Consider the following 22480-nt stretch of genomic DNA (forward strand, 5'->3'; position numbering starts at 1 on the left):
GAAGCATGGTAGAGGAGCAAGAGACAATGTGAGTGGTCTTCTGGATAATAAATGGCTCTTGGTCAAGAGCGAGCAAGACAATAGTATTAGTGATGAGAATTGAATCTGTCCTGTGCAAAGAGATCCCTTTCAATCTCTGTTCTTACTGGATAATGAATGTAGGTTTGTTTCATTCTCAACTTAACCATTCAAGATTCAATTCAGTAAGTACTTCTTTGAGGCCTGCTATGCACCAACAGAATGGGCTGAGTTCCTGGGAACAGAGGTTGGGCTTGGAGCTAAGAGAACTATATTCAAGTCTGTACTCCAGATAATGTTATAGACTTTGGGGCCTAGTTTAAACATTTTAAGGAACTTCCCATTTTTTCCTGATAAAAAATAAGGATTTTGGAATTAAAAAAAATTTTTTTTCCTGCAGAAATAGACATAACATAAAATGTACCACTTTAACCATTTTTAAGAGTTTACAGTGAAGGGGCATTAAGTACTTTCATAGTGTTGAGCAACCATCACCACCATTTTCAGGATTTTTTCATCATCTCAGACAGAAATTTGTACCCATTAAACAACAACTCCCCAAGAGATGTTGGAACTTTCAGTATTTTGTTCACTTTTTTCTTTTTCTTAGCACCATCCAAGTCCAGACATCATGCATTAAATATGAAAGCAAAAATTCATTAGCCAGGGTTAATGAGCAGACATGAATTGAAATATTTCAAACCCAAACAAAACAAGGCTTTAACCTACATCATATAGCTGCTGATAAATTAAAACTGAAAATTTAAAGATCAATGAAAAAATGGGTTTGTGGATTAATTACAAAACTGGGGAACAACCAAATGCAACCTTCCCAGCAACAAAGATCAATTCTGTCATATACATACTTAATGAGGGAATTATGTGGGCTGAAATAAGAATCATAATTTTATCTTTAAGAACTTAGCCTTCAAACTGTGAATGGAACCCAGAATTACTCTACTTTAACTCACATATCTCTTACCAGATAATATTTTAACCCACTGAGCCACCCAGGCAACCCTAAAATATTTTTATTTATTTATTTGACAGACAGAGATCACAAGTAGGCAGAGAGGTAGGCAGAGAGAGAAGGGGGGGGGAAGCAGGCTCCCTGCTGAGCAGAGAGCCCGATGCAGGGCTTGATCCCAGGACCCTGGGATCATGACCTGAGCCGAAGGCAGAGGCTTTAACCCTTACCAGATAATATTTTATATAGATATAAAAACATCATACTTATAAGTATATAAATAAAATATATTAAATATATATTTTTATTGCGTTTTTTTTGAGAGAGAGAGAGTGAAGGGGGAAGGGGCAGAAGGACAGAGAGAATCATAAGCAGGCTCCACGCCCAGAGAGAAGTCAGACACACAGGGCTCAGTCTCATGGCCTGAAATCATGACCTGAGCCAAAATCAAGAGTCAGATGGTTAGCCAACTGAGTCATCCAGGTGCCCCATTTTTATTAATGTATATGTTTTGTTATATATATATATATATATATATATATATATATATATATATATTAAATAATAATGTTCTAGAGAATCCCGTGGTCTGCTTCCCACCCCACCCCCACTGTCTAGACTTGACAACTAGACCTCTTTTATTTTCAATCTTAGGAATCATACCATGGGAAGACAGTTGGGAGAACAGGTGTGAAGCTTAGGAGAATGGGAAATAATACACCTCAATTCAGTATTCCTCCATTTTGAATTTTGCCAGAAGCAGTGCTTAAGACAAGTATTCATGTGCAAGTAATTTCATCTGGAGGGGCAGGAAGAAGCTCCATAAAGGAGTGGGGAAGTGAGGCAGGGATAGGAAGACAGCCAATAGAGTATGCATTATCAGGCTAACTTCCACTTGAGTGATTGCACCTTAATCCTGTAAGCAGCTCTGGTAAATGTTACAGAACATAGGTGCATTGTCAAAGTCAAGGGTGGAAGGACCTGGGTACTGGAGAAGAAAAATAATTTTCCCTGCACCATTCTGAGTTCTAAGCTGAAAACCCTGTAATAAAAGAGAGATTAACAAGAGAAAAACAAACAGAAGTTCATTAAGATATATACTTCATACATGCATGAGAGATATGCAGAGAAAAATGTGTAACTCTCTGAGGTGGCTTAGAATTCAGGCTTAAATATTCTGTAATAGGGTCAGGGGAGAGTCAGTGATGTTTAGGGAAGATGAATGGCTCCTTAGAAGAGTGTATGGAAGGTATGATAGTTCATGACAAAATCTGTCTGGTGCGATATTGACTTCTCGTCTCCTCTCCTGTGATAAGAGTCAGTCCTCCTTGATTGATGAAACTCCTGGGGAGGAGGTTTAAGACAACTGAGTTCCTTTTGGAGGGTGTGTCTTTAGGAGCTAAAGGGAGTTCACAGAAAGCTCTCCTTGCATTTGTTCTTTCTCAAATGCTTGCAACTCAAAATAATATATCAAAATGGGATATTTTAGGGTGACATATCCTGAACTTCTACAGTCCTATTTTGGGATATACTCTGCGATTCTCCAGTATTTAGCCAACTGAGCCACAGTTCCTAGGGGTCATTGTTTGAGGGCTATTCCCATGGGTGAATTAAAAAAATAACACAAAACGAAAGGCTACATTTGAATTCATGTAAGAAGTTGGAGAGGCAGATCCAAGACTGTGGGAACTTGAAACATGATGAGCGGTTAAAACTTTATTCCTGGTATCAAGAATTTTTTTTTAATATTTTATTTATTTGACAGAGAGAAATCACAACTAGGCAGAGAGGCAGGCAGAGAAAGAGGAGGAAGCAGGCTCCCCGCGGAGCAGAGAGCCCAATGTGGGGCTCGATCCCAGGACCCTGGGATATGACCTGAGCCGAAGGCAGAGGCTTTAACCCAGGTGCCCCTGGTATCAAGAATTTTATTCAAGAATTACTCTTGAATTATTGGAGAGCATTTCCATTCAGCATGGGGATGAAAGCAGCATGGGAGCATTATCTGGCTAAGTTCTAGTTAAGATTACTCTGAGAAGAAGAAATTGCAGGACAGCAAGAGTTGAAACAGAGAAACCAATTAGAAGCTTATGGATGGATTGATTGATAACTGGAAGTGATTTTAAATTACCCACTGGGGCAAGAGATGATGGGGGCTCAGGTTCTGGTGATGGCAACAAGGATTGAGAGTTGTGGCGGGAGTCAAGATACATTTTGAGGGTAGAATTAACAGCACCACAAGTAAAGAATGAGAGAGAGAGAGGAAAGTAAATGCTGGCTCTCAGGTTTTCGACTTGAACAACTGGGTGGCTGGCAGGGCTTTGCTAATTCTGGAAAGGCTGGGGAGGCACAAGTTTGGTGGTAGAAATCAGGAATTCTGTTTTGAATGTGTTATGCTTGAGATATCAGTTAGACACACAAATGAAGCTGTTAAGTAGGCTGTTGGAGCTACAAGTCTAGATTTTAAAGAATTCTGGCTTGAGATATAAATTTAGGCCTTAATAATATCAATTTAGGTGACAAATACAGAGATAAATTTAAAGCCGGGAGACCGAACTTCAGTTTTTATTTTTTATTTTTATTTTCTTTTTTAAGATTTTATTTATTTATTTGACAGACAGAGATCCCAGGTAGGCAGAGAGGCAGACAGAGAGAGGGGAGGAAGCAGGCTCCCTGCTGAGCAGAGAGCCCGATGCGGGGCTCGATCCCAGAACCCTGGGATCACGACTCGAGCCGAAGGCAGAGGCTTTAACCCACTGAGCCACCCAGGCGCCCCCGAACTTTAGTTTTTAAATAGTTGGCAGAAGACATTCCTGCCTATGTCAGACAGATATCTGCTATCCATCCCCCTAGACCTACCCTCCTCCTGTTTCTACACTGCTTTCTGCCTCAAGGGGATTGTTAAGTGCGGAGGGAGCCATCCATGATCTTCCTCGCCCTCTGAGTCCAGGTTGAGGGCCACCTGTGGGGAACCCTCCCTCTACCTCCAGGAGATGAGAGGGAGGAAAGATGATGAGGTTCTTTGGTCGCCTCTTTACAGGGTCCCCTCAACCAAAAGCCACTGGCACTGAGCGATTCCCTGTGGTTCCCCTCCATCCAGCTCATACCTTTTATTGAACATTCCTCAAATTATCCCAAGCTCAGTAGACTGTGCCCTTCCTCTTGGGACCCTGAATAATACACCCCCTTTCTCCTCTTAAAAATCAGTCCCAAACGCTAATGGAAACAATGACTAGAATCTCAAACTCCACCTTATCACGTGTAACCCAAATTCATACTATGTGAAGGTGGGAAAGAGGGTGAGGAATGATGAACGAGTTTGCAAAGCTTGGGAAAGCACCAGATTGTTTGGAAGGAAGGGGTACAAAGGGGAAAAACAGGAAGATGGATACTTGCCTGGCAGGGGTGATACCATGATCACGAAGGTGGTTTTCCGAGGGCGAGGCTTATCCATTGCACTCCGGATGTGCTGACCCCTGCGATTTCCCGAAATGTGGGAAACTCGACTGCATAATTTGTGGTAGTGGGGGACTGCCTTCGCGCTTTCCCCTGATTAAAAACAAACAAACAAAAAAATCAAAAACCAGGAAGATGGTTTAAAAGGCTGGCTAGCAATACACATGTTCCTATCTCTACTTCAAATTCAGGGCAGGTGGTCTCACCCACTTCAGCAGCAGAAAAGTGATTTCTTTTCTGGAGAGGTTAAACCCGAGAGAGGCCAGATTGGAGCAGAAAGTGGAGGTTCCAGGAGGACTATTTCCAAGAAATAAAAATTAGAATGGATCCACTTCCTGACAAGTTTGACTATGAAGAAAATTCTGTGCAGTGGCATTTTACATTTCCCTGTGATTATACAGGAGAGCTTAACTATCCATTCAAAGAATATTAAGCAAATGAAAAAATGAGTATATTTTTAACTCCAGGTAAAACAAAAATTTGCACAAGAAAATAATCATAATTATGGTACGTCAGTTGGCTCAGCAGTGAACAGTATTTATATATTCATTATACTGAAAACAGATTTAACATGTTATTATGTTGGGAAGAAGGGGAAATACCTATTAACTTAAAATGCACATACCTTATGGCCCAGGAATTCCCCCTGAAATAATTTATACTGTGTACTGAGTATAAAATAATTTATACTCAAGGAAACTTATGACAGTGTTGTTTAAAACAGCAAAAGGTTGAAAATGACCTAAAGGACAACAATAGCAGTAAATCAGTAGTATTCCAAAAACAGAATAATATTCAGCCTTCCGAAAGAATGAGGCAGTGCCATAAAGACTAACACTGAAAAAAAATGTCCACTGTATATTTTGAAGTGACATAAGCAGGATTCAGAGTATTCTGCAAACTTTATATAAAGGTGTGTTTGTGTTTGTTCACATCGAGAATACCTCTGGAAGGAGATACCAGACACCAGTAACATTGGTTGCCTCTATGAAGGGAACGGAACCAGTGGGAGAGGGATGGTTCAGGATAGGGAAAGACAATGGTGTTCTGTTAAAAAAAAACCCTGTGGTGGGAGACCTGGGTGGCTCAGTGGGTTAAGCCTCTGACTTTGGCTCAGGTCATGATCTCAGGATCCTAGGATCGAGCCCTGTGTTGGGATCCCTGATGAGTGGGGAGCCTACTTCTCCTCTCCTTCTGTCCTCCCTCCCGCTTGTGCATGCTCGCTCTCCCTGTAATAAATAAATAACATCTTTAAAAAAAAAAAAGGCCCTGGCACTGTGTGACTTTTTAAAAAAGTATGTATATAAAAAAAGCAGAAGCAGACCCATAAATACAAAGAACAAATTGATGGTTGCCGGACAGGGGCGGGGTGTCGGGATAGGTGAAATGGGTGATGGGGAGTGGGAGGGATAGGTTTCCATTTATGGAATGAATATGTCGTGGGGATGAAGTGAAAGTAGCCAATAGATTGTAATGGTGTTGTAGGGTGACAGATGGTAGCTACACGTATGAACAGAGCATAAAGTGTGGCGTTGTCAAGCCACTATGTGGTACACCTGAAACTAACATAACATTGTGTGTTAATGTCATTTCAATAAAGAAGAAATTTCAAAACTTATTTTTTAACAGTGAACTCATCGACTGGATTGGTGGTTGTTAGAGGGTGTTAGAGGGTAGAGTAGGAGTGAGCAAAAGGTGCAAACTTCCAGTTTAAGATAAATAAGTCCTTGAGATGAAATGTACAGCCCGGTGACTGTGTATACCTACTATACATATGACTATACTGTAAGTTTGAAAGCTGCTAAGAGAGGAGATCTCAAAAGTTCTCACAAGAAAAAAAATTTGTAATATGTGCGGTGATGGATATTAACTTATTGTGCCCATCAATTTGCAATATACGCCTGTACCAAATCATTATGTTGCGCAGCTAAAACGAATACAGTGGTATCTATCATTATCTCAGTGAAAAAAAAGAAGCCAAAAAACTAAGAATTAAAAAAATTAGAACTATGTGTATGGACAGTCAATCCCACCAAATGAATACACAAGTCTCTCCGGCAGACATATGTTTTTTAAATGCTGATTTCAAATCTGGTCAAATTTCTGAACTTCCTTATCAGCCCTAGTAGTTTTAAGTAATTATCTGGAACATTGGAATTAAACATAATTCGTGACACATAAAGGCAGTTATCTTACTTTCCCCCAATATTTGTGACTTATTTCTTTGTCTTCAGGTTCAAAGCTCCAGTACAAAGTAGGACAGAGGAGCTGACGCAGATACCCCTCCCACATCCTGATTTCAGCTAGAATGTTCCCAGCCCCACCAAGTACCTACTGCTTCTAGAAGTAACTACTGCTTGCTCGGAATCTATGGCAGAGATCATTTATCAGGTTAAGAGTGTTTCATTCCTTTCCTATTTTAGTTTAAGGCTTGTAATGTTAATCAGAAATAGGAATTGAATTTGAGCAGATTTTTAAAGCATATATATATATATATATATATATGTATACATATAAAGATTTTATTTCTTTATTTGACAGACGGAGATCACAAGTAGGCAGAGAGAGAGAGAAGCAGGCTCCCCGCTGAGCAGAGAGCCCGATGTGGGGCTCGATCCCAGGATCCTGGGATCATGACCTGAGCCGAAGGCAGAGGCTTTAACCCACTGAGCCATCCAGGCACCCCTTTAAAGCATATATTGATGTTGATTTCCCTATTTGTTAATACAGAAAATTACATGAAAAAGATTTTCTGCATTGCAATATCCTTAAATTCATGAGATTAAATGACATTTGGCTATGGTGTGGATTTGTGAGATTATATACTTATAGATCATCATTTTATAACACATAATTTAGGATATTTATTTGTATTTATAGTGATATATATATATTTGGTTCTATCCATCGATATATTCTATCCACAACCATATAACAAGGTGGGATGCCTTCCATCTTTTTCTATTCCTGGAATAATTTATACAAGAGTTATCTGTTTCTTGAACATTTGATAGTACCTGTCTATAAATTTTCCAGGACTGAGACTTTAAAGGATAGATCTTTGATTACCTGTTCAATTACTTCAATAGTTTTTGAATAATTCAGTTTTTTACCTCTTATTTCTCCTGAGGTCTATATCGAGATATATATTTTTCTGGAATATCATCCATTTAATCTATACTTTCACACATAATGGTATCATCTTGTGGAGCTGAAAAAATAAAACACTGCTGGGCCTTTAGTCCATTTGCTTTCGTTTTTCTAAGGTTCATTATTTTTGTATTTTCTCATTTACCTTTGTAAGGATGGCCAAACTGTTTATCTTGCTATTCTTTTTTTTTCTATTCTTTAAAATAATTCATTTTTGTTTATATTGTTCAATTCTACTATATCTATATTCTGTTTCATTCCTTGTTTTTTTTTACAATATTTCCCTTTTACTCTTGCATACATTTCAAAGGTTCTTGCAACAAATGACTAGTTCGCCTTTTAAATTTTTATTTTCTAATAAATACCTTTAAAGCTATAAGTTTTCTTGGGCACACCCCACAGGTTTTGATATGTGGAGCTACTGTGGCCATTTATCTCTCAATAATTTGTAATTTCAGCATTGATGTTATTTGTATACCAAGTATTATTAGAAGTGTGTTTAGGTATTTAAATTATATTTTAGAAGGACTTGAATTTCCTTTTTGATGCAAGAAAAGGCACAACAGTGTGAATATAATTAACACTACTGAACTGTACATTTAAAAATAGTTAAGATGGTACATCTTATGGTATGTGTATTTTATCACCATTTTAAAAAGGTAAAACACACACACACATACACACGTAAAGAGACAAATGGATTTCTAGGTGAGTTCAGTGTAGTCACAAGACAGAGACAGAAGAACCAGAGCATTGGCAGCATCAGAAGGACTTGGCCCATTCTTGCTGACCTCGACGATAGAGAAAGGGACCCTGAGCTGAGAAATGCAGCAGCTTGTAGAAGCTGGAAATGGCAAGAAAACAGATTCTCCTCTAGACCCTCTAGAAAGTTCTGCCAACCCTTGATTTAACAGTTAGTTAAGCTTGAACTTCATCGGAGATATTACTGTATTAGCCCTTTTCTGTATTTGGTATAAAACTAATGTAAGCATAGTGATCTGCATGGACTGGCATATAAGCCATGGGAGAAGTCTTCCTATAAAATATTGAGAGACTTTTCTCCTCTCACCATCCTTTTGCACAGTCATAGTGCAGACAGCATCATCTAAGGTTCTCAGTGAGAAAATGGTGGCAGAAGGAAGTTAGGCATCTAGGTCTCAGGATCTCAGTCGTGGATGAGGGGGTAGAATTTGCTGGATTAGTGCTATCTCTGCCATCCTAACTGAGCTCTCTCCAGAATCCACTCTACCCAGCCAGGATTGGAACACTAAGCCCTTGGTACCCAGTCCCAGCGAGGCCCAAAGAGTGGGAGCTTGGGAAATATTAACTGAAACACTACTAAAATTTTCACCTGCAGTGATTAGAATGGTGGGAGAGAGAAAGGCCACAGTCCACCAGGCTCTTTGCCCTCTCAAGGGCTTAAGGGAATTTCATTCCCAGAAATGTGTACAGAGCCTTTGCCATTGTGTCCCAGATGTGTTCCACTCGCTTATCCTTTGAACTTTAGATTGCATTAGAAGAGCTAACATTTGCTTGTGTGGAAGGAGACTCTTCTCTACCCTTCTCCCCGGACATCTGAGAAAGGTCTGAGACAGAATGATTCCTTTAATAAATGGATACAGCACTGTATCTTGCCAACAATATTTTGATCGATCTTTTCTTTTACTGTTTTTAAAACAGAATTCAAAGTGGTTTCCAGATTTGGTACAATTCCTCTGATGTATGATTTTCCAAGTTTATGGATCAGTGCAGGACTTTCTGGCTGTAAGTTGGGGAAATTGAGGCAGGGGGTTGGGGAGTGTTGGAGTCCAAGTTACTTAAGATTGGAAAGGGGATTATGAGTTGATGAGAAACTCAACTCAATTATGAGTTGATGAGAAACTCAACCAGAGATTTGGAAAATTGGAAAAATTGGAAAATTTTTCCACCGCTTGCCCTCAATGATGCCTCTAATTCTAAGTATCTTAGAATAATTATCTCCTAGGCTTCAACTGTAGCTCTCTCTCTACAAAGCAGAAAATGAAGGTGAAGATGAACGCCACATGTTTAAAGCTGAAGAAATGTTTTCTCTCCTTCCCTGCCTCCCCATATCATCCAAATCATTTCTGCAGTGCCTGAGTCCTGAAAAAAACTTAAAATCTTTAAATCGTTTCCATTTTTGGTGTTAAAACGCTATTCCAAATGTGAGTTCTTCAGGCAAAAATATTTGCACACAATAATTTTTATTAGTACTTTTACAACGTATAATCTTTACAAATGACTTTCTTCTGCAATATTCCTCAGAAAGTAGTTTACTTAAGAAGGCAGTTTATGAAACTTGTAAGTTGTTAAAAAGTTACTAAGGAAAATCATTTATGTGCAAAATAAAATATTGATCAAATGGTTATAACTTGAAGTGAGCTCTCACATAAAAGAAAAATAAAACGCGAAGATGTAAAGGCACTCAAGTGAAGAGAGATCTAGAAATAGAATTAATTACTAAGAGGATTTTTTCTAAAGGACTGAAATGCCTTACCTGGCCATAATCCCCTGTTCCTGCTCCATGCAAAGAATCGATGAAAAGACCTAAAAGTTAGAAGGAACTACTTCAGCAGAAGCTGTTAGAAGAGGGAGTTGCTGAAATGCCTCTTTAAGCTAAAGCAATAGCTGGGAATTGATGGAAACTATGAAAACATTTCACCCTGAGGCAGAGAGTCTATAGAGCTACGGACATGAACCATCTGATGTGTTGCCTGACTTTAAAACAGGGATTAAAGAGACATTAAAAAAAGATATCTTAAAGTCAAGTCTTGGGATAAGAAACTATGCTATGGATGATCATGTTTAGAATTTGTAAGAAATGAACTGAGTTTTCCATTATACCAGGTGTTTTTTTTCCCCCAACGATTGCCCCCAGATGAATGCTTCTAAAGCAAAAGTCTCTAGACATGGAATGAAGTTTCACTGATATCCAAGCCTTTTTTAGTCCACCTGAACCCGCCAAGAGACGACATTCCCCTTCCCCTTTTACAGTTAGGTGTGGCCTCTCGACTGAGTCCAGCCCTGGACTTAACAAGGCACTTCAGTAAAAACTTCCAGATCCTCCCCTACGCTCTCAGTCTTCCTTCAGTTCCTGGCTGGAGGTGACTTTTCCACCCAGAGGACTCAAAGTCCCTAGAAGATGACAGAACCATGAGATGGAAGGCGTCGGAGTCCTGGAATCTCTGCACGGGAAGCAGCCAATCCATTTGGATTGGGACATGAGCAAGAAATGGACCTATTCTTGTGATAAGCAGCAAAGCTTGGAGGTTATTTGTTATGCAGATAAACTACCTTAATTAATACAGTGCTTATTAACATGACAGATCCCTCATTCCATTCCAAAATACATTGAATCAGAAACACTTGGAACAGGATCCAGGTCTCTGGAATTCTTAAGTTCTCCAAGCAGTTTAAAAAAAAAATTTTTTTAAAGATTTTATTTAAATGACAGAGAGAGAGAGAGATGTACCAAGAGAGGGAACACAAGCAGCGGGAATGGGAGCTCTGTGGGAGGCTTCCCGCTGAGCTGGGAGCCGGGTGTGCGGGGCTCAATCCCAGGACCCTGGGATCATGACCTAAGCTGAAGGCAGAGGCTTAACCCACTGAGCCACCCAGGCACCCCTTTTCCAAGCAATTGTATGTACACTAAAGTTGTGCTGCTTAAAACTTAGATTCCTTTAAAGTTATCCATATCCATATTAAAATGAACCCTTTCTTCAATGTTTTTTTTTCCCCTTTCTTCAGTGTATTAAGTCAAACAATTCAAAAGAGTTTTAAATCTGTTAATATGGAGCAATGCTTTAGAAACTATCCATCTGGTTTTTAATGCCACATGGTTTAATCATGTAGGTCGGAGTGTGCAGCATATATTCAACAAATATGTTTTAAGCATTCATCACGTGTCAGTAACTGTACTGGATGTTGAAGATACATGATCAACCAAACAGTCACATCTCCTCCTGTGGGTGTGGTTAACTATAATATATTGTGATAAGTGGAAATACCTGGTGGTCTGAGAGCCTATGAAAAGCATTTAACCCAGGTGTGGTGGATTCAGAAAAAACATCTCAACTAAAGCATGAAGGATGAGTAGGAATGAGCCTGAGAAAAGGGAGGAGGAAAACATTTTTCCAAATAGGCAAAGTACGTAGCATGCATTAAGATGAAAAGGGAGAGAATTTCACATGTGGCATGGCGTTGAGGATGGGCATGAAGAGACTTGGGGCGAGGGAACTAAGCATGGGCCAGGGCAGAAGGCAGTGGAAATCAACTTCAGGAACTTGGAAATCATCTTGAGGGGAATGAGGTGCCATTGAAAGGGTTTAAAGGGAAATGCACTTCATCAGATTTGTTTATAAAATTGTTTTGGTTGCATTGTGCAGAATGGATTGGATGGGCTAAGACTGGAGGAAACCAGTTAATAAGCTGGTCTGTGTGTGTTACAGAGATCCAGGTAATACGCTAACTAATTAATTTATTCATTCAACTAACATTTATTGATACCCAACCAAGGGGCTTGGGATAGAGTGGTGACAAGGCAGATAATGACTTATCCTCATGAATTGAGAGAGAGAGAGAGAGAGAGAGAGTGAGATATGTAATAAAAATAGATAGTGGCCCAGAGTAGTCATAATAAGAGTGGAGGAAACATTGGTAATGGAGGAAATGTAGGAGCGGAGGAAGAAGAAGCCCAAGATAATGTTCTGGTTTCTGGCATGACAAACAGTACCACCATTCATGGAAATAAAGAGGACAAGAGTAAGATTACGTTGAAAGGAGAGAGTGTGTTTAGTTTTGGACTTAACACTACCTGATTTCGAGACATAAAGATACGGTAATCAAGACAGGGTGGTATTGGCATAAAGATAGATCAATGAAATAGATTAAAGAGTACCGAAATAGATGCACACATATTTGGTCAATTGATTTTCAACAAAAGCACAAAAGCAATCCCATGGAGTAAAGTTAGTCTTTTCAACAAATGATTTTGTAACAGTTAAACAACTATATGCAAAAATAATCCTTCGATCTATATCTTATACCATGTAAAAATTAAACTCAGGATATATTTTAGATCAAACTGTAACTTCTAAAGCTTAAACTTCTAGAAGAAAATATCAGTGGCCTTAGACACAGATTTCTTAGATATGATATCAAAAACATAAACCATAAAAGAAAACAAATAGATATGTTGGAGTTCACCAAAATTAAGAACTGTGACAAAGAGAACTTCATCAAAATTAAGAACTTTATTAAGAAAATGAAAAACCGGGGCACCTGGGTGGCTCAGTGGGCTAAAGCCTCTGCCTTCGGCTCAGGTCATGATCCCAGGGTCCTGGGATCGAGCCCCGCATTGGGCTCTCTACTGAGCAGGGAGCTTGTTTCCCCCTCTTTCTCTCTGCCTACTTATGATCTCTGTCAAATAAATAAATAAAATCTTAAAAAAAAAAAAAGAAAATGAAAAACCACAGACTGGGAGAAAATATTTGGAAGTTTTGTATCTGGTAAAGAACTTAGATCCAGAATATATAAAGAATTCTCCAAGTCCAAAAATAAGAAAGGAAACAACTATATTAAAAAAATGGGCAAAAGTTTTGGGAAGTTGTTTTACCAAGGAAGATAAATAGATGATAATCACATGAAAAAATGCTCCACATCCTTAGGTATTAGGGAAATACAAATTAAAACCATAACGAGATGACACCGCACACCCACTGGAATGGCTAAAATTAAAACAAAAATTAACACATACGTCTATACAAAGATAAATCTGCACTCCCTAAACTGGACACAACACAAATGTTCAACAACAAATTGTGGTATAGCTATACAGTGGAATATGACACAGCAACAAAAGGAATTAGCTATTGATACATGCAAAAGTACAGATGAATCTCAAAATTATGACAATTAGAAAAAGTCATGAAAAATGATATATGCCATATGCCTTAACTTATTTAAAATTCTAGAAAGTCCAAATGAATTTATGGTGACAAAAGCCGATCAGTAATTTCCTGTGGACTGACAGGGAGTGGTGGTGTGAAGGGATTGGAGAGAGGGATGACAAAGAAATTCAAGGAAACCTTTGGCGTGATGGATGTATCCCTTATCTTGACTGTAGTGGTAGTTTCAAGTGTGTGTGTGTGTATGTGTGTATGTGTGTGTATAACACATACAAAAGTTTTAAAGGTTTTAAAATTGTATACTTTAAATATGTATAGTTTCTTGTCTATCAATTATACTTCAATAAAACTGCTAAAGGACTTTAAAAAAAAATACTATGTGGGAGGGCCTTATCCAGTTTGTTAAAGGCCTAAATAGATAAAAGGCTAAAAATGAATTTTCTCTCTGCTTGTCTTCAAACTGGGACATCAGTCTTCTCCACCTTCAGACTTGGACTAAGACTATAATTTACACCATTGCCTTTCCTGGGTCTCTAGTTTGGGACTATAGATCTTGGGCTTTTCAGCTTCCATAAGTGCAAGAGTGAATTCCTTAAGTAAATATACACATGTATACACGCGCATGTGTGTTTATATGTAAATACATACATATAGAGAGAGAATTATATATGTGACATACAATTCTATAAATTTATATTATTGAAATATCATATTTATATATTTTTATGTTATCTGTTAGATTATACACATAATTTTATGTAGAGATAGATTATAGAATAGAGAATAGGAGATATGTACATATCTCCCATATTTTATATATATATGTGTGTATGTATATGTGTGTGTGTATATATGTGTGTGTGTATGTGTATTTATACACACACATGTAGATATAGATAGAGATAGACATAGATATGCAGGTATTTCCCATTAGTTCTGTTTCTCTGGAGAGCCCAGACTGATACAGAAGCAGAGAATGTGGCCAGTTAGATCAGTTGAGGAACGCTCCTCAGCCAGGTGGTAGAATTGGACAAAGAGACAAGAGTTGACGAAGATAAAGCAGGGAAGACAGAAGAATGGGGCAGCTGGGTATGGGGGAAATAGGAGGAGGTCCTGGGAAGTAGGGGTGTCCACGTGTTAACTAACAGATACAGAGGGGATAATGAGTGAATGAAATAGTCATCAGGATGAGAACTTGAACTGACAACTTTGAGAAACAGATTTCCAGATGATGACAAGATATCGGGATGTGGAAGGTAGACCACTGAGAAAAAGTGGAGGTGATGTCTGTCGGCATTGTGTGAAACAGGGAGCTGACTGACCAGGTCCTGGAGTCATCCCTGTAAATTCTGAAGAATCCAGGCTGGCCGTATCAGCATCTCCCACTTGCAGGTTTTGCTAGTTCGAATGATTCAGTACCTCTGTAGAAAATCTCATTCCTAAACACACATAAAATGACCATGGAAAACATCATGCCTGAAATATTTTGATCAGAAAAACTGTGTCTTTAGTGTTCTAGAGGGTCTAGCCCTTTCTTGTCCTTTCATGGTGTTTTCAGCCTTGCAAGCTATAGGACTTAGAAAAATCCTATTAAAAAAGTTCCTTTCCTGTGATTGATCTTTCCTAATCCCTCCCCTGGCAGCTCTGCTTTAGCCCAGTGACTTGAGTTAGTTATGACTGGATGGGTCCTATGAAATGAAGACACTGGATTAGATTAGATCAGCAGGAGGTTCGGGACCTTTTTTGTTGTTGTTGTTGACTCCTTCAGAAATTTGATGAAAATATGAGTTCTTTTTCTGGGAAAATGAATGTTGCACGTATCTACACAATTCTGCATTCAGCCTAAAGGCGGTTCATAGACTGTCACTTAATATAACCTGAATTTGATTATCATGGGTATTTTTCAATTCTACAGTACTATGCATTGTAAAAGGTACACTACAAAATCAGTTGGCTTGTTAGCAAAAAACAAAACAATATATATATGTATATATATAAATATATATGTATACACATATATATTTTTAATTTTATTACAGTTCTCTCCCCTTAAGTTGTCCCTGAGATCTCTTTCTGTAATTGGTGATATCTAGAGCTACCGTACACATTTCTCTCTGGTTATGGCATGATATTTCTCTCTTAGCACGCCCCTTGCCTGTCAGAGCACCTGACAGCCATCTTATTCACCCCAACAGATTTTATTTAAAAAGGATCAGTCTCTTCTGCTGAAACAGCTGAGTCTGACTTCCTGTTTGTTGACTGGCAATGGCCCAACCCCGCAGCTGAAGTGGTAGAAGGGACATCAGAGACTCCAACTATTTCTGGGCAATTCTCTCTGAACGGGGAATACAAGTGGAAGAGATGGGCTTGGCACAGAAGGGAGTGGAGAGAACTATGGGCAATGGCAGGGTCTCTGTTGCACATATTTGAGCTCGCGGTCCCAAGAGTGTTTAGAAATGGCCAGCCCGGGGCGCCTGGGTGGCTCAGTGGGTTAAAGCCTCTGCCTTTCGCTCAGGTCATGATCCCAATCGAGCCCCGCGTCGGGCTCTCTGCTTGGCGAGAAGCCTGCTTCCTCCTCTCTCTCTCTCTCTCTGCCTGCCTCTCTGCCAACTTGTGATCTCTATCTGTCAAATAAATAAAATCTTAAAAAAAAAAAAAAAGAAAAAAAAAAGAAATGGCCAGCCCAGGAATAGACAACAGAGTGAAATAAGGAAAAGAGAAAAGAAAAAAAAAAAGGTCCTTCCCAAGCAAGCAAGCAAGCAAGCAACAAAACATACACCATTAAAAAAAAAAATCATGTCTAGAGATAGACTTCATTTTTTATTCCTCTTAAATTAAGATCAGTCACCAACGTGGAAGCTTTCTTTCTGTGGAAAGGTCCCTAATCATTTGTCCGTGGCAGAAGTAGGAGAGCTGTCTGTTTAATAGCCAGGGTAAATGCAAATTCCTTTTTTCTTTCTTTTTTTTTTTTTAAAGATTTTATTTATTTATTTGACACAGAGAGAGAGAGAGAGAGAGAGAGAGAGATCCCAAGTAGGCAGAGAGGTAGGCAGGGAGAAAGGGGAAAGCAGGCTCCCCGCTGAGCAGAGAGCCCGATATGGGACTGGATCCCAACACCCCGGGATCATGACCTGAACTGAAGGCAGAGGCTTAACCCACTGAGCCACCCAGGCGCCCCTAAATGCAAATTCTAATCCATTTTAGAAAATGGGCTCTTAGATGAGGTTATTTCTTCTGGCTCTAGAAACCACATACTAGAAACCACTAAAAGACAACAAAAAGAGAAGAATCAAGCAATAGATGGGTTATAGCTCTATCCTAAAAATCTCGAGCTAAGCAAAACTACTTCAGTCACTCCCCAAACATAGTTCTGAGTTCCCTGGAAGCCAAGGTAAGAAATTTAATGGCAGAGGTAGTCTTCATTAGCTGCAAAATAAATATAACAGCTTTAAAATTTTTTTCCTATCATTAAATTCTCAAGTAAATTTACCTGTCGTGCAGATATTCGATTAATATGGTAGATTTAAATACCTTCAATTGTATTTGAGATACAGGGACATTTTTATATGGAAAGTTCTCAAATATATTCTTGATAAGTGTCAAGGGGAGGATATTAAGTCATTCACTTGTTAAGGTTCTCTCAGAGGTAGCTTAAGGAAGTCTATCATGAAAGTGTTATTTGCTAGTTTTTGACTTGGCATGAAGATAAAACTTAGACTAGAAGAGAATTTAGGCTAGAGGAATACATCTTTAGCTATTCTTCTTGGAAAATTCTTTTCAATTATCAGTTGTCTCAAGTGGGTAATTAACAGACAATGAATGGCAGGTAATTTGAGACCTAAAGCACAGATATTCCGCTCGGCTGATAGAAGAAGACTAGTATGCTATAAGCATTTGATGTGCAGAACTGAGGTTTTATTATGAACGAAGAGGCTTGACTTATATTCTTGCCTAGGTGGAAAGTTTTTCCATTTGTACCCTGAGTAGTTTTCAGATGCATATGTAAACAGTGCCAAGATATTTTTCAGGAAGCAGCCTTGAATAACTAAAACATCTCCTGATAACCAAATTAAATAACAAAAACTGTTTAGTCTGAAAACTGGAGCACATCGACCGACCCATAGTGACTATTTAGAATTTCGCAAAATTTTAGGCTTTTTAAAAAAATAATCAATAGGATTACTTGCTTTAGGATGATTGGTAAAGAGAATAAAACTATGCCAACATCAAAGGAGAGGACACACACATTCCTGTTTGCATTGGGAAGAGAGAACGCCTCCAGCTATCCAATAGTTGTACCAATATGTTGGTATGAGTTCCAGGGAATGGGAAAGGAGTTACAGAGTTGCAACTAAGAGTACAGGAGACCTCTTACTTCTGCTTCTCAGGACTCATTTAAAGGGACTGTTGAAGTTAGACCAAGTAGAACCAGATTTTCATTATTCATTTCAGTAAGGATGAAAAGGGGCATGGTGCAAGCTATAAAAAGCAAAAGACTCATAGTGTCAGCATGGTTGTTAAAGCGAGAGGAAATTTGCATTACAGTTTTCCACATTATTTAAAAAAAAAAGATTTCCTTTAGATTCAAAGTCCACTCAAGTATCTTGTCCTATGATTTATGATTTGAGAACAAAGAATTCCTATGCCTTTTATCCAGTTTTTCCCCCCTCTGGGAGTGTGATTATCTTGTAAATTAGTAAATAGCCAGGCAGAATGGGAGGCAGAGAAGAATTTAGTAAAGAAAGACACTTCTTTGAGTTCAAGATTTGGAAAATTGGTCCAATCAACGTTGGCAGTGCGCAATGAACAGAAGAGTATAATCAATAGAACCAGAGGTCCAAATAAATAATAAACAACAAAATGTTGTTTATTTAAATATAAGTATACTTAAATATAAATTTATATATTTTGCAAATAAATATAAATATGTTTGAAATAGATATTAAAATAGACTTTAAGTCAAATTCAGTTATAAGAGACAAAGAAGGTCACTATATATATATAATACAGGGGTCAATTCATCAAGAGGATATCACAATAATAAATATATATGCGCCCAACACCAGAGAACCTAAATGTAGTAAGTAAATATGAACAGATCTGAAAGGAGAAATAGACAATAATACAATAATGGTAGAGGACTTCAGTACCCCACTTTCAACAATGAACAGGTGATCCAGACAGAAAATCAATAAAGAAACACTCAGCTTGAACTACCTCTTAGACCAAATGGACCTATCAGGCATATCCAGAACATTTAATCCAGGAGCAACAGAATACACATTTTTCTCAAGTGCATAGGAAACATTCCCCGGATAGATCATACGTTGAGCCACTAAAATAAACCTTAGCAATGTAAGAAGGGTGAAATTGTATCAAGTATCTTTTCAAACCACCATGATTTGAAACTAGAAATCAGTAACAGGAGGAAAACTGGAAAACTCATAAATGTGTCGAAACTAAACAATACACCCTGAACAACCAATGGGTCAACGAAGAAACCAAAGGGAAATGAAAAAATATTTTGAAACAAAAGAAAATGGAGATACAACATATCAAAATTTATGAGATGCAGCAAAAACAGTTTTAAGAAGGAAATTTATTGTGTTGAACTTCTATAGTAAGAAAGAAGAAAAATTTCAAATATACAACCTAAATTTACACCTTAAGGAACTGAAAAAAGAAGGACAAACTAAGCCCAAAGAAAAGATCAATGAAATTAATTGCTTGTTTTTGAAAAAACAAAACTGACAAACTGTTACCTAGACTTACCAAGAAAAAAGGGACAGTTCAACATCCACAAATCAATAAATGTGATATACCACATTAACAGAATGAAAGATAAAAATCATATGATCATCTCAATAGATATAGAAAAAGCATCTGACAAGATTCAACAATCTTTCATGATAAAAATTCTCAAGAAACTGGATATAGAAGAAATATACCTCAATATCATCCTCAATTGGGAAAGGTTAAAAGCTTTCTTTATAATAGAAATAAGAGAAGGGACCCCAGTCTCACCATTCCTATTCGACTTTGTACTGGAAGTCCTAGCCAGGGCATCTAGCCAAGAAAAAGAAGTAAAAGACATAAAAATGAGACAGAAAGATGTAAAATTGCCTCTAACTGATCACATGATGTTATATATAGAAAACCCTAAAGATTCCGCAAAAACACTATTAGAACTAATTAATGGATTCAGTAAAGTTCCGGTATACAAAACCAACACAAAAAAGTTGGTTGCATTTCAACATATTATCAAGGAATTCTCTAAGAAAAGTTTAAAAATCTCATGTACAGGGCCACCTGGGTGGTGCAGTTGGTTAAGCATCTGAGTCCTGGTTTTGGCTCAGGTTGTGATCTCAGGGTCATGAGATTGAGCCCCACATCTGGCTCCAGAGTCTGCTTGGATTCTCTCTCCCTCTCCCTCTGCTCCTGCTCACCCCCTGCTCCCACTCTCTCTCAAAAATAAATAAATAAATCTTTTTAAAAAATCCCATTTATAAGAACATCAAAAATAATAAAATAGTAAGTAATAAATGTAACCAAGGAGGAGAAATATCTGTGTGCTAAAAACGATGAGATATTGATGAAAGAAATTGAAGAAGACATAAATAAATGGAAAGATATCCCATCTTCATGGATGAAAAGGATTAGTACTGTTAAAATGTCCATACTGCCCAAAGCCATCTATAGATTCAAACCAATCCTTATAAAAATTCTAATGGCATTTCTCACAGAAATAGAAAGAATAATCCTAACATTCATATGGAACTGCAGAAGTCCCCTAACAGACAAAGCACAGCTAACAAAGAACAAAACTGGAAGCATTCTAATTCCTGATTTAAAACTTTATTACAAAAACATAGGAATAAAAAAGTATGATAGTGGCATAAAAACAGACACATAAACCAGTGGAACAGAAATAAGAATTCTGAAATTAACCCATGTATATGTGATCAACTAATATTTGGCAAATAATCAAGACAATTCAATGGGGAAATAAGTCTCTTCAATAAATTACACCAAGAAGAATGAAGAATGAAGAAGAATGAAATTGGACCCCTATCTCACACCACTCAAAAAACTAACTCAAAATGGATTAAAGAGACTTAAATATAAAACAGAAAATGCAAAACTTCTAGAATAAAACATGAGGAAAACCTCCTTCACATTGATCTTGGCAATAATTTTTTGGGTATGACACAAAATTACAAATAACAAAAGCAAAAATGAATAAGTAGGACTATATCAAACTAAAAAGCTCTGCATAGCAAAAGAAACAATTAGCAAAATAAAAAGGCAACCTATGGAATGGAAGAAAATATTTGCAAACCATCTACCTGATAAGGGGTTAATGTTGGAAATATATAAGGAACTCATAGAACTCAACAGCAAAGAAACAAAAAACCCAGTCTGATTTGAAAATGAGCAAAGAACATAAATAGGTATTTTTCCCAAAGAAGACATACAAATGGTCAACAGGTACATGAAAAGATGCTCAAATCACGCATCATCAGAGAATCACAAATCAAAACCATAATGAGATATCTCTTCACACCTGTTAGAATGACTATTATCAAAAAGACAAGAGATAACAAGCGTTGACAGGAATGGAGAAAAGAGAATGCATGTGCATTGTTGGTAGGAATGTACATTGGTACAGTCACAAAATAAAACAGTATAGAGGGTCCTTAAAAAATTAAAAATAGAGCTACCGTATGATTCACCAGCCCAGCTTCTGGGTATAGATGGGCAGTAAATAACATCACTATCTTGAAGTGATATATGCATGTTTATTGCAACATTATTCACAATAACCAAGACACGGGAACAACCCGTGTTCCTCAATGGGTGTAAAAGGAACATGTGAGAATATGTATACAATATTACTCAGCCATTAAAAAGGAAGCCCTACCTTTTGTGACAACATGGATAGACCTTGAGGTCATTAGGCTAAATGAAATAAGGCAGACAGACAAAGGCAAACACTGTGTGACCTTAATTTACTTTATGACCTTTTCTTTTTCTTTCTTTCTTTCTTTTTTTTTAGATATATGGATTCTAAAAAAGCTGAACTCAAATTGAGAGTTGGTGGTGGTTGTCAGGAGCTAGGAGGCTAAGGGAAATGGGGAGATGTTGGTCAAAGGGTACAAACTTCCAGCTACAAGATGGTTAAGTACTAAGGGTCTAATGTCCAAAATGGTGACTGTAATTAATAGTATTTTATTATATACTTGAAAGTTGTTAAGAGAGTAGATCTTAAAAGCCATGACCAGGGATAACAGTATGGCTCACTCAGTGGAGCGTGTGACTCTTCATCTCAGGGTTGTAAGTTCAAGCCCCCCATTGGGTGTAGAGATGACTTAAAAATAACATCTTTCCAAAGACATCATCACACCCACCCACCCCCACACGCAAACACACCAAGTACTTATGGGAGGGGACAAAGGTGCTAACTAACCTTATTGTGGTAATCATTTCCTCATATGTAGGGTTAGGACTCCTGCCTGAATTCCAGAATGATAAGATAATAAATCGGTGTTGTCCAAAGTCACCAAGGCTGTGGTCATTTGTTACAGCACCAACAGAATACTAATCCCATGGGCAAAGTGGGTGAAATGTATCACTGTCCTCAGGTGTTGATATAAAAGGCCATCTTAGGCTTGACAGGAATAAGCAGAACAGTTGAGGGGAGGGGAGTAGGTATGGTCTTGGTTATTGCCCAGTAGAGAGGTCGATCCCCACTCCCAAACCTTAGCTACCTGCATTCAGAAGTAAGAGACAGTAGAACCGCTGGGGAAAATGTATTAGACTCTCTCCCCTTCCCCCCGAGTGTGAACGACAAAGATGCGTGTGGCAGACTATTCCTCCAGCCTGAGGCCAGACGGCAGAACAGGACATGTGGGTCCCCAGGAGAAGGCACACCACAAAAGAGGAGGAAATCCAGGCTGGAGACTCAAAC

The 22480-nt window shown here is 38.2% G+C and overlaps 1 non-coding gene across 1 annotated transcript; it reads left to right on the forward strand.

The window, feature by feature from the left end:
• Positions 1-4370: 4370 nt before the first annotated feature.
• LOC123952429 lies at positions 4371-4534 on the forward strand. Its single transcript, XR_006820664.1, has one exon. It is a non-coding gene; the product is annotated as a U1 spliceosomal RNA (small nuclear RNA).
• The last annotated feature ends 17946 nt before the right edge of the window (positions 4535-22480 follow it).

Source organism: Meles meles, chromosome 10, assembly GCF_922984935.1.
Source record: "Meles meles chromosome 10, mMelMel3.1 paternal haplotype, whole genome shotgun sequence".
Lineage (NCBI taxonomy): Eukaryota > Metazoa > Chordata > Mammalia > Carnivora > Mustelidae > Meles > Meles meles.